Source organism: Ursus maritimus, unplaced genomic scaffold (genome assembly GCF_017311325.1).
Source record: "Ursus maritimus isolate PB19 unplaced genomic scaffold, ASM1731132v1 scaffold_11, whole genome shotgun sequence".
NCBI lineage: Eukaryota > Metazoa > Chordata > Mammalia > Carnivora > Ursidae > Ursus > Ursus maritimus.
The window spans coordinates 35,362,330-35,376,165 of NW_024423453.1; positions in this window are offsets into that span (position 1 = coordinate 35,362,330).

Genomic DNA, 13,836 nt, shown 5'->3' on the forward strand with positions numbered 1-13,836 from the left:
TAACATCTGCTGGAAGTTCATCCTGCTACAAGCAGACCATCTGACACATTTTTGGCTTGCCTGGCTGATGGTTTCATTGCTTAGAAATCAGAAGAAATACCAAGGAGGGCTGGTAATGGACTCGTAAGGAAGAAATGCTCACCAACAGGGCAGTGATGAGAAACAGGGGCAGAAATGACTTTCTCACCTTGGTATGTGTACGAGGCAATAAAATAAACATTGACTGTAGTCAGACATATGTCCTGGCCTTTATGAAAGCAGATGCCAAGAAGTTCAGAGAAGGGGCACCTGAGTGGATCAGTCAATTGAACGTTGGCCTTCAGCTCAGGTCATGATTTCGGGGTCCTGGGATCAAGCCCCACATAGGGCTCCTTGCTCAGCTGGGAGTCTGCTTCTCCCTCGCCCTCTGCCCCTCCCCCCCTGCTCATTCTCTCTTTCTCAAATAAATAAAATCTAAAAAAAAAAAAAAAAAAGAAGAAGTTCTGAGAAAACATCACCTGTGGGAAGAGACTCCAAAGTTTAGGAAACTTTTTAGAGCTTCTTCCTGGACACAAACTCCAAAGAGAAAGAATAGGATTGGCCTTCAGAGAGTTCGGTATAAAGATATGGAATAGCTAACAGGTATTCAAGGCTTGCTTTGTGCTGGCCACAGTCCTAAGTTCTTTACAACTCCTTTAATTGTCACAACAAACCCATGAGAAAGACCTCACTCCCTCTACAGATGAGGAAATGAAGCACGGAAAGGAACTTGCTCAATATCTCCTGAGTAGTAAGTGGCAGGGGTGGGATTTGGGCCCATCGGGCTGGCTCTGGAGACCGTAAGCCACCACCTGAATATGTCAGGAAGCCCGAACCCCCAGATGAACGGAGGCTTTTCAGAATAAAGCAAGCAGCAAAGGGACGGTCCACTTGCTGATGAGACCGTGGCATAAACAGGTGGTTAGAAGACCAGGTGGCTCTGCTCTTATTTTGTTCCTTTATTCTTCGAAAGCAGTGATCTCCAAACTGAAAACACTTCTGGGAGAGAAACAGAATCCACACAAACACTGAAGACTGTAGCTCCTCTTAAGTCAACTCAAGTCTCCAGTGGCAGTGAGCACATGCCACCGCACGAAACCGCTCAGAGCCGGCACAGCGGAAGTGCCGGCGAGATTCAAGAACACGGGAGATGAGCAAGAGCTCTGGTTTCATAAAAAGAAAACAAGGTTAGGGCAACAATAGAAAATAGAAGATGTTAAAACCTGGAAAAACTCAAAAAAATTTTTTAAAGGCTTAGGAAAAAAGATGATTGTTTTAGAGGGCAGGATGGGTTCCCTTGAACAAGGTATGTCAAGACCACATAATATTTAATCGGAAGAGTTTCTAAACTACTCAGCCACAGGAACGTAATAGTGACATCATCATGGTCACCACCAATGTCATCCGGGCTAACGACTACTGAGCATGTGCCAGGCGCGGTCCAAAGCACTCGGCATGTATCATCTCATTGATGCCCAGAAGCCACCACCCCATGTCCTACTAGTGCCCTCTCTCAATCTTAACACATTGAACAAAACGTCCCAGCCTTGTGGACAAAAATAGAATAGAGTAGTTGTTGATAGGATCGAAGGATGTGGACCTGATTCCTCCAATGGAAAGGATTTAGGTGCACATAAACACAGACACGTGGAACAACTATACTTAAAATATGGTACAGTCTGTGCTTGCTTCCATGCAGTTTAATATTTTCATCCATGACTCAGGAAAAGGAATAAAAGGTTTTCAGATGATATGGTGTAATTAGGGACAGGTAATACTAGAAATAGAATCAAGAGTGAGAAAGCCCAAGAAGCTGGAATAAGAGTCAAAGCAATACACTGGAAACAAAAAGCACTTCAATTTAGGGTTTTGGGTTTTGTTGTTGTTGTTAAGTTTGGGGAGATCCAGAATTACTGAATCTTGTTGTTGGAAGGAATTCTTGGTTTTCTAGCTCACCTAAGCAGTCCCACTAAATCTCTAGCTCCGTGTTTCTAGTGCACACGATATGGCATGGGAGATGAAATCAATTTAGTGGATAAATTTCAGCATTTTAAAAAAGTAAAATAGGAAAGAACCAAAGTGCACCACTTACAGTAATTATTAGCATTGTTGTGTTAGCTTTTGTTTTCATTTTATTCTTGGTTGTGTGAGCCCTTGGTAGTGATACAAAATTTTTTTCTACTATAGAGTGTGGTCAAAAATTTGAAAGCCACTGCTATGGCCAATTTTTTTTTTTAAGATTTTATTTATTTATTTGACAGAGAGAGACAGCCAGCGAGAGAGGGAACACAAGCAGGGGGAGTGGGAGAGGAAGAAGCGGGCTCCCAGCAGAAGAGCCTGATGTGGGGCTCGATCCCAGAACTCCAGGATCACGCCCTGAACCGAAGGCAGACGCTCAACGACTGTGCCACCCAGGCGCCCCATGCTATGGCCAATTCTTAAATACCTTTCTCTCATTACATTAATATACACTATCTATGGGAACATATATAAATTTATATTTTGTACAGCTACGACTCATAGGAAGATTTTTTTCCCGTGTAATACTGAATTTAAGTGTGTCTCGCTGTAGCTTGATCACATTGGTTGTGTCTCAGCCCTGCCACAACCTGGCCACATGATCTTGCTCAAATCATTTTACATTTTTAATCCCAAATATCCTAATCTATAAAAATGGAAATATTACTAATACCAAAGCAATAATACTTTTCAAACCCAATGTGATGGTGAACTCTTTTTTTTTTTTTTTTTTTTTGAGAGAGAGAAGGCCCTTTAGAAACTCCGAAGATTTTACAAATGCTATTCTTCCCTGTAGCCCTTAAATTCACCTTGGATAAGCCTACTCTCTTCTCGCAACCTTTCAGCTGTCTGAAGACAGTTATCAGGAACCTCTGCACTCGAGTTGAAGCTCTCTGTCTGCGGAGCCACTCTTTGGAAACGCACGGTCCAGAGTCTACAAACCACTCTGGTCACTTGCTTCCAAATGCACTCCAGTTTGTGTATGTTTCTTCTGTTTCATTTCATCTTCTCCTGTACATTCATTTTAAAGTGAGCATACAACATGAAACATGACCCGTCAACAATGAATGAGAATAGCTGGGTTTGGGGCAGGAGCTTTTTGAGGACTACTTTGCTGTTTCAAAACTCGTTTTTAATGCTGGGCTAGACGCATCCTCCATAAAAGTAGAACAGGGTGCCCAGAATCTAATGGCAAATGTAGAATAAAAATCTCAGAATATAACGGACCGATTATGTTCCTTGTTCGGGAGACAAAATGGCACTAAAATTGGTGTCATGGTGTTGTATTTTAGTGATGTTTTCAGCTTAAAGCTCTAAAGAGTTTTTGTTTGTTTGTTTTTGTTTTGGTTTGGTTTTTAAAGCCTGCTGGTGAGCCATATCTTTTCCATCTTGGGTTTATGCCACTGGTTTTTTTCTGACCTAAGAAAAGCACTTAACATTTGTCCTTGTTTAATTTCATCTTGTTAGATTCAGCTCATTGCTCTAGCCTGTCAAGATCGTTTTTCATCATTATTTTGTCATGCAGTCATCTGTGTGCTCCTCCCCGTGGCTGGTCACCCACAGGCCCCAGTCACCTGCCCGCTACACCTTCCTCCCGTAGCCCTGGAAAAAAGGAGCCTCAGGAAACTCCCGTCCAGGTGACATGGTGGAGGAGACAGTGAGGGTCCTTTAGGGAAGTCATTCAGCCAGTTTACAATTCTTCTTGTTCTTGTATTATTTTAGCCCATTTTTTCTCCCTATGGTCTATAAAGATAAGAAGAAGCAGGCAACTGATTATATTTACCTTTTTTACTTAGTTGCTAGGAAGCTCAGAGACTGAGCCAATCATCCATTTTGAGTGGGTCTAAAACATTCCCAAATCCATAGAAGTAAAATAATAACAAATGTGGTAAAAGCTTTTGAAAATGATGTGTTTCTATGATACAGTATATGTAATTTTAAAGAATTTGGCTACATATCTTGTCTATTTCAAATTGCGTTATCTCTATACACATGACACAGACAAGCAAAATGTATTAAAGGACTGCCGTATCTGAATTTTGTTTGACTTTAAACTGTGTTCAAATAATTAATATTTTCTGCTTAACTCTAGGTCCCTCAGTAATACATATGTGAATCTGGTTTTGGGAGGGATATACAGATGCTTTTGTGGCAGGAATAACAGCGATGCTAGCAAAAACATCTCTATTCTTCCAAATCGTGAGGTAGGCAAATACAACGGCCTGAGGTTGAGTAACGCGACCGAGTTAAAGTAGTGTTAGTGGCTTGGCCTACAGTAGACATTTCCTAATTATTTTTTAATTTAAAAAAATTTCTTTCAGAGATAGAGCAGAGGCAGTAGGGAGGGGCAGAGGGAGAGGGAGAAAGAGGCTCTTGAGCAGACTCTTAAGAGCCCAGCCCTGAGATCACAACCCAAGCCACGATCAAGAGTCAGTCACTTAACCTGTTGAGCCCCCCAGGCGCCCTCCTTAAACTTTTAAGGGTGCTGTTGTTGCCATGTGGATTTTGCTCACTTCACCACAGCATTTTTACATGAAACAAGAATGAAGCGCTGGTCTGGGAATTGGGAAGTGTGCTATTTCTCTCTCCTGCTTTCCTACACTGCCCTATGGTTGGAGGCAAGAGCACATTTCTCTGGGGCGCCTCAAACTCATGAAGACGGGGGCCACCCTCGCATGGTAGAGATGTGTACAGAGGACCTCAGTAGCTCAGTGACGACGTAGGGCAAATTGCTCTCCCGAGGGCCGGCTCAGATCCCGGGCAGTAAGCTGGGGTGTGTATTGAGGGGCCGAGAGGCTGACTTCCGTGGCTATTTACCAGGAGGCCAGTGAATGAGGCCTGTCGGTTTCAGGTGTCTGTTCAGTAGAACAAAGAGCTGTGGTAGCAGAACGTGACGGAACTGCAGGTGGTGTGGGGGGAACGCAGGCCCAGCTCTGGGGTTGAGGGTCCTAAAGCCAAACAAGGAATTTGTCCTGCAGACCTGGTCTATACAAGTGAACCAGAGAATCATTTTTGGAGTTTGGTCTTTATAGCTGCCTTGAAATATATCTAAAAAGTCAGAAAAAAAATTTGGTGAAGGCTTTCACATTCGAAGATTTTGGTTATCCCCATTGACAAGAGGGGGGTAGTTGGAGCTAACCAAATGGTTCGTTTCTTTTTGATGCAGAAATGAGACGAGGTTTGGGTGGCTTCTATAAAGGAGAATATGCTCTGTTCGTTGTGACTACTTCCATGACGGGACATGAAAGGGCATTGTAGGGAGTGACAAAATGGAGAACGGTGTTTAGGTACGCAGAATGCTATGCTCTTGATTTTATTTTATTTTTATGTTCTTTATTTCAAGAAGAGACAGGGAAAGGGGAAAATATATCCTTAGAATTTTTTAAAAGATTGTATGTATGTATGTATTTTAGAGCAAGAGTGAGAGAGAGAAGGCGCGCGCACACAGACGCTCTCATGAGTGGGGGAGGGGCAAGAGGGGGAGGGGGAGAGAGGTCCCCGTGCTGAGCAGGTAGCACCATGCTGGGCTCCATCCCAGGACCCTGAGATCACAACCTGAGGAGAAACCAAGAGCTGGATGCTTAACCTACTGAGCCACCCTGGCGCCCCTATCCTTAGAATTTCTAGACATTTCTTAATTGGAGAAAATGTGTGGTAATTGGAAGGAGGGAGAAACACCTCACACAGTTCAATATGGCGGACCCACGAAGTCCAGATCCACCGCAGTGGTTTTTTCTTTCATGCCTGGAAGAGTGGTTTGCGTCCTATGGTAGGTTTGCAGGGTTAAAATGCAAGGTCTTCAGGGAGGAGCTCCAACTACGTTTCTTACTTACCCCGAGTGGCCTTCCTAACCCTGGTGCCAGAAGTAGGAGACTGAAGTCTTGCCCCCTTCCTTCATTTGCTCTCCAGAACGAGCACGAGCCACTCCCTCCATATGCTTCGGGTTTTCTTGAACATCTGACGGCAGGTGTAATAGCACAGGGGTTAGGAGCACAGGCACCAGCCCACCCTCCCACCTGCCTCAGTGGTGTACAGCTCAGCTCCTCCACTTATGAGCAGTGTCACTTCAGGCAGGTTATTTAAATCTTTCTATGCCTCAGTTTCCTCATCTGTAGAATGGGGTGGGTATAAGCACATACCTTATAGGGTCCTTGCGAGGATTAGAGGAGTTCGTACAAGTGTTAGATGTGTCCCTGCCACACAGTGAGAGCTCAGTAAATGGGGGCTATTCCTACTTCCCTGGAAAAATTGGAAGAAGGTTAATTAAAATAAAGGATATGCTAAATTATTTACCAGATGACTTATGATGAGCACGGTGTTGTGCTTTGTATGGGAACTAAGCAATTTTACAATTGTTCCGACCCTCCAGGGGTTTACAGCTAGGCTGATACGAAAGAGAGCACCACAAGGTCCTGAGGATAAAGAATGCCCATGGCGTAGGATCCTAAAAAGATGCTACAAGACCATTACAGAGGTAGAAATCCCGGAATTATTTCAACACCAAGCTTTGAGACTAATTTTTGGCATCCAATTGCAAGATATGAACGTTTGGGTTTTTTGAAAGGGAGAAGGAAATTCTGAACCCGATACTCATTTTCTATACTGCCGTAATAATACGTGTCATCCTCTCTCCCCTAATCCTTTATCTCATTGTTTTGTGATTATCTGCTGATGCATTCGTCTCCGTTGTCAGCCCCGGAGAGGCAGACACCCTGTGCTACTCATCTTCACAGCCCCAGCCCTGAGCACATGGCCTGCACTTGGCAGGCATTGACTGAGAGGCTGGCTGAAGGATTAAACGAGTGTGGAGGGCATTGCCGGCATATCTAATATCTAAAACTGAATGCCACCAACTTCCCTCTTTTGGATGCTGGTTATATTATTCACTCAGGCTTTTTTTGTTGTTGTTAAAGATTTTATTTATTTATTTGACAGAGAGAGACAGCCAGCGAGAGAGGGAACACAAGCAGGGGGAGTGGGAGAGGAAGAAGCAGGCTTCCAGTGGAGGAGCCTGATGTGGGGCTCGATCCCAGAACGCCGGGATCACGCCCTGAGCCGAAGCAGATGCTTCACGACTGAGCCACCACCCAGGCGCCCCCACTCAGGCTTTCTAAATACTGATCTCTCTTTTTTTTTTAATCCTCTTTGGCCACCCTACCAACAACCTCCAAACCCTCCTGAGTCTTCCTTTTACTTCATTTACCCGGTCAACAGCCCTGTCACCATCACCCCATGTCAGGTGCGCCTTATTTTATTTCTGAATAATCACCCCAAATGCCATCTGCCCCTTCCACTTGCATGGCTTTCTTCAAGCTCTGCTTGACACTTTGAGTCTTCTATTACCGCCCCCCTCAAACCCCACCTCACCACTCAGATCAACCATCTTTTCTTGCTTGTAGTTGAACTATCCCTCTCCGCTCTAAATCCTGGTAGCCTGGCTTTATCTCCTTTCTGATGATAGCTTGAATTTATTGCCGCGTATCCCTATGCTAGCACATCCAGTCTCGACAACATTCTTGCGAAGACTCTAATAAATAGCCTCCCCATTTTTCAGATGGGAAAATGAAGCTCCCTGACATTAATGAACTTATCTAAGGTCACAAAACTAATGTGCTGTCTGACTTCAGAGCTCTTTCTTCTACATCTTACTACCTCACCCCAAGTAAAACACCAGCTCCTGGAGAGGAGAGGTCCTGCTGCTACTTTGTTACATCAGCACACCTTCTTAGGTCGATTACTTTGCAAATAACAGTTCTTTAGCAGGGAGAATGGAGGAGAGGATAATTGGGTAGAAAAAGAACACTAAATCATCCTTTTTTTTTTTTTTTAATGGAAGAAAGTGCCCTGTGTCCTGGGGAATGAAGCAAAATTCACCAAGCTTGTTAAATGTACAGAAATGCCCATTGATTTCCCATTTTTAAGTAAATTGAAGTTGAGTTTGAAGACAACTGAGAATTCTTCTCTTTTCTTACACACATTATCCCAGCACTCCAGAAATCTGTAGGCTTCAAAAGAAATTATCTAGGTAAATATTACAATGCTCACTACAAGAAGGATACTAGAAGAGCCAGTATCTGTGTAACAATACTAGTCAATTTCAATGGAAATTCGTGACCACAGCGTGAAAAAGGGAAGAGTTGTTAATGAGTCACCAAAGGCACACGTGCCATTTTCAGAGACTGAACAGGAAGAAAACGTTCACGTGTCTATGGGAGTTACAGTCCCAGAGGCGGGACTGGCATAGTGAGCTCTGTTGCCCCATTGGTCCTTCCTTTCTGAGGATTCAATGGGCATTTGCAACAACTTTTTTAAGGCTGGCTCCAAAGCCGGTAGTGACTCAGGATGGTGTCAGTGCTGGCAATATTTATATGCCAGTCCATAATTACGTGCCCTACCCACGTCATCTGAAGATGTTTTCAGAGTAGCTCATTCTTCTACCTTTATGACTAAAATAAAACTTTAAAAAAATGTATAATTCCCAAGCCGGACAAAATCCAAGGGATTATTTTATTTTCTACCTCAGGTGACCCAGGGAATTTAAGTGATTTTCGGAAGGACACAAAGCTTCTGATTTATAACCGTAAAACCACCACCAGACTTGTCCTGTATTTCCTAATATAACTATTCTAGTCGGCCATGGGATGCTAATGTGACGATTTAGTCATGTGAATATATTAAGTCCAGCTAAATTGTGAGTGTGAAGTGACTCAAGCAGATTCAAGCAAAAACACAGTGTTTTCTGCCTCTCCGGGGGCACACAGCTTGGCCTTCTTCACACTGGAATGGGCTTGGATGCCAGAGGAGCCTGGAATGCTCTTTCTTTTTCTCCTGCTTTGGTCCTCCCTCCCCCTCTTGCTCCCTCACCGTCACGCTCTCACACCTGTCGGTGGCCACGTGGCACAGAGGCCTCTCCTCTCTGTGCACAGGCTCGATGATCTTTACACCTTAGCCAGCTTTCTCTTTCCCCAAATGAACTGTGTTTGGGGCCCTTCCCATGGTAAGGGCTAGCCGTTTATTATTTATGACCTCAGCGAAACTTCAGAAGAACTTTGGTATACACGTACAAGAAGTGTAGTTATCTGTGGTTTGTCGATGGGGTTACCACGGTAGCAGGTGACAAAGCTGTGGTGAGGAACCCTATCTGTCACTGGCTGAAAGCTGCGTGATCTTCGGCAAGTTATACAAATGCCCTGACTCACTTTCCTCATCTCTAAAATGGGATGATAGTAAGAGGGACCTCATAGCGTTGTTGTATTAACGAGGTAATTAACCTACCGGTTTCCTAGACCGATGTCTGGACTACACAGTCACCATACAGGTGTGTTACTATTTGTATTTGCTATCTTATCCCCTCAGCCGCACGGCCTCTTCTTACATATCTTGCCCATGGTACAACATGGCCTGACCCCACATTGTGACCTCTTTGTTCAACCACCTTCCTTTGTTTAAACCTGTACCGCCCCGTATGGTAGCAACTCAGCCGCTCTGAGCACTTGAAATGCGACCGCTCTGGACTGAGGTGCACCGTAAGTGTAAAATACATGCTGGGCATCGAAGACTTCCTGTGCAAAAAGAGAATGCAAAATACCTCGATAATACTTTTTTGTGTGATTGCCTGTGAAACGATAATGTTTTCAATATTTTGAATTAGAGCGATGTGTTATCAGAATAAGTTGCACTTGTTTCTTTACTTTTTAAACATATGGCAACAAGAAGAATTTAAATTACCTACGTGGCTTGTATTATATTTCTATTGGCCAGTGCTGGTATAGAGACACCTTCTATGTTCTCTGTCAGATTCACAGGAGAGGCCGTGCTTCAGTCCTGCCGGTGGAGGAGCTCCCTCGCGATCGGGGGACTGCTCTGGGACAGTCAGCTCTGTGGAGGGATTGGCGCAGGGCCTGCTGCTGGCTCAGTGGAGGCTTGGGGGTACGGCAGGCAATGGGGGCCGAGACCGGGATAAGCCGTCCTCCTGGTATCCAAGGAGATGTATTACGTGGGTGAATGGCAGGATGATTATGGAGACATTTATATTTGCTGTACCCCTCTACCCTCTCTAACCTGCTACTTGGCTTTTCAGAACCCCCAGATCCTGAGTTTGGGTTGCAGAGCCAAAGCAGAAGTGTTGTTACATTACCCCCCACCTGTGGCGGGTAGATTATGCCAGATGACCAGGGAGGGGGAGGGAGTGCAGGGAGACTTTGGCCCTGAGACTAGGTGGATGGTGGAGAAGAGGTTAACCATGCTCCCCATAGCGGCCGGAATCTGTACCCCACTTGTGGCCACACATGTGGGGGTGGCAGAATCTCAGAGAGGAGAGGCCACGGTGTGGCTGAAGACTTGAACCCTTGTTTGCTAGGAAGCATCTGAGCAAACAGCTTTCAAGTGACCACATCAGGTTGGAAAATTCGGGTAATAACAATGGAAGGCCCTCACCCTAATTTCGTAGGCCTCCCAGATTCCCTTATTACTTAACAGAAGCTCGAGATGTCCTGTTCCTGGTAGGACAGAGGCTTAGAGGAGCCAGATTTAATCAGTTTGATTTCGCTCTGCACGGGGAACCCTGGAGTCCTAGGTCAGGGAGGCTCAGCCTCCTCCGGTGATTTTAGGCTACATTGCCTCCTGTATACTCGCCATGACCGGCCAAGTGAATCGGCCCTGAAACCAGCACTACAGCAGTAAGACTGTAGTCTCTAAATGAGTGCTTCCTCCTGAAGTCACCGTTTCATCAAGATTCCTGGAATGGAGACAAGGCCTAATGGTCAAACCATTGCTCTCCCTGGAGCCCCTCTCCCCACCCCCACTCTGATTCACCCCACACTGTACGTGCTAGAATTCTCTCTTGGGTACCCTACATTCAGTCAGTCACCAAACCCTACGAAGTCTATCTCCAGATGATCTCCTGAGTCGCTCCCTCTGGTCCCCCCACCATCACTGCTCATCCCCTCCTTTCTTACTGGCCCGCAATGCAGAAGCCTTCTCCACAGCCCTTCGTCTCTGTCCCCGGCACCCTGGCTGTTTCCACAACGGCCTTCATGGAATCCCAGCTGCCTGTCTTGCTACTCTATGGCTTACACGGCCCCAGGAACCCCTTTCTTTCCCACTGGATATGCTTCAACTTCCTCACCATGACATGCAAACCGCTTCAGAGTCTGGTTGCTTTCCTCCTCCCTTGCAGCCTTCTCTCGAAGCACATCTCGAACATGTCAGGCCCTGTGCAGGAGTCCATGGTCCAGCTTCACAGGTGGAAAGACGAAAACAAGCAAACACACAAAAACCCCTGAAACGAGTTCTAATAAAGGAGAATGCCACAGAGAACTCTCTGGAATCAAATCAATTTGGGCTTTTGCCCTGTCACCTATTCCAACCCTAGCTTTTCTGAAACTTTCAGCTCAAAGGATCTGTGTTTCTTGAAAAGTCCCGATTCTCAAGGTAGCTGATTGCTGCCCAATCAGTGGATCACCTAGTCTCGGGCGAGTGGCCATCTCTGACTAACTCATCAGGTGAGATGGGAGGTTATGTCACATGGTATGTGACGGCTCTTCCAAGGACTGAGACCTGGCTAGATTCTCCAGAGCAGTACTTCCGGGCCTTAATGTGCATATGAAATGAACTTAATGTGCGTATGAAATGAACTCTGTGGATCTGCGGGCGGCCGGGGGTGGGGGGGGGTGGGGGGGTGGGCGGGGACATTGGGGGTGCTGAGAGTCTGCACTTGCCTCTAACAAGCTCCTGGGTGATGGTGATGCTGCTGGACCACAGACCACACCTTGAACAGGGAGACTCTACAGGGACGGTAGTCAGGATATGGAATAAAAAGTATTCAATACATGCCTGCTATTCTAGAATGTTCTCCAGTCTTTATTGCCATGAAGAATTCTGCTCAGTGTTTATTGTACAGTTCAAATGTAACTTCTGCGAAGGTTTCTGGGCTCTCGCGGAGTTAATCTCATCTAACTCCTTTATGATAGCCCACTGATCATTCCCTGATAGCTACTTGGGCATTGCTGTCACCTCCATTTTTGTTTATTCTACTTATTTACATACCGTTTTTATTTATGTACGGTTTTGATGTGCGGTCTGAGTTTTAACAAGAATGTACCGTTGTGTAACTACCACCACCATAGATCCAGAACAGTTCCATCGCCCCCAAATCCCCTTGTGCTGCCCTTTGAAGTTCCTCCTCCCCACAACCCCAGCCCCTGGCAACCGCTGACCTGTTTCTATTCCTATACTTTTGTCTTTTTCAGGATGCTATATTAATAGAATCAGACACCATGTAGCCTTTTGAGTCTCCTCCATTTTGCAGTGAGTGTTTATGGATCCGGGATAGTATCGAATTCATCTGGTATGGGCTCCAGGAATTTGCAGTTCTAACAGCTTCCAGAGGATGCTGATGGTGTGCTCTGGGAATCCCGCTTTGAGAACCACCAATCTACAGGCTTTCTGCTATTATCAAGTGTCTCGGGTGATATTTATATGCCTGCAGTTTTGGGAATTCCAGCTTCAGTGCCACTGAAAGGGGAGGGAGCGGGCTTGTGGCAATTTTATATACCAGACATGGCTCTCTGGCCATGGCATCAGTCCTCACCAGCGATAACTTCTTCAGCTCCCATTGACTCAAGAAGCAGAGGACACTAGGATTTCTTTGATTCAGTCGCTCTCCCCTCGGGAGGGAAACCAAGGTGAAGGCATCCAGCTCTTGTAGAGGGTGCCAATGCCAGTCACGGGCACAACCAGTCCGGTTCTCTCTAGTTCTGACATAGGCTTGCACAGTGTTGGTGTGGAAACCACGGGCGAGGACGCGTATGCGGTCCTAGAGAAAACCAATGGGATTAAGGCCGGATCTGGACTTTGAGGGACAGCTCCCGCGGGTGCTGAGGATTAGCCGTGACAGCTGCCTTCCTGCCCATTCGAGGAGAAATAGGAGAGAGAAGAAAAGACTTGTTTAAAGGATGCGGCTCTGCAACTCGGAGGGGGGAAGCCGGTCCCTCAAGCCTGAAGGAAAGTGTGTTCCTAGGTAAGCGGATGCTTTCCTGGGTTCGGGTAGACTAGTGCTGGTGGGAAAGCAGAAACCTCAAGATTTGAGGAAGGGAGGGTGGGCTCTGTGGGGGTGGCTCTTAGCCCTTTCCCCTGTAGGCGGCTGTGTTTGATCTGATTCGGGGAGAGGAGACCGCCTCCTGCCATCAACAAAGGCTCCAAGGACATTTTCTTGGGGTCCTTCTGGAAGAAAACGGAAAAGCCCTGGGTCCCCTCAACTGAGAATGTGTTTTTACAGTTCATTGTTCATTATCTCTTAATGTGCCTGGGAAATTGTAGGAATGGTTCCTTGTGGTGAAGAGGTTTTTCACTTTTTTTTTTTTTTCTAACCTCATGGAAAGGAAACCTAGCAGAGAAAGTTATTGTCTGAAAGACTCTTACGTCCAAAAGATTGGAGTTATAGGTCACCCTCCTGTCTCCTTGCGTCTGGTCAATGTAAGAGGCGGGGTGGTGATGGGTGAAGCCAGGATGGGGTCAATGACATTGGATTATTTGGCTGTATGGATTATCTCCGTAGCCCACTGCTTTTATAGCTGCTTTCACTACATTTAAAGTATTTTATTTTTACCTTTTAAAACTAGCTGATTAAAGAGGAGGGCTCTTGTCGCCTTGCATCGCTCCTTAGATCAACATATTAGCTGAACTTTGAAAACTCCTATGTATATAAAAATATAAAAACAAACAACTCCTTTTTAAAAATGCCTAACAGTCCTAATGTTTATTCAGAGGGCTTTCACCTGTCGTATTTGCTGTCTCTCA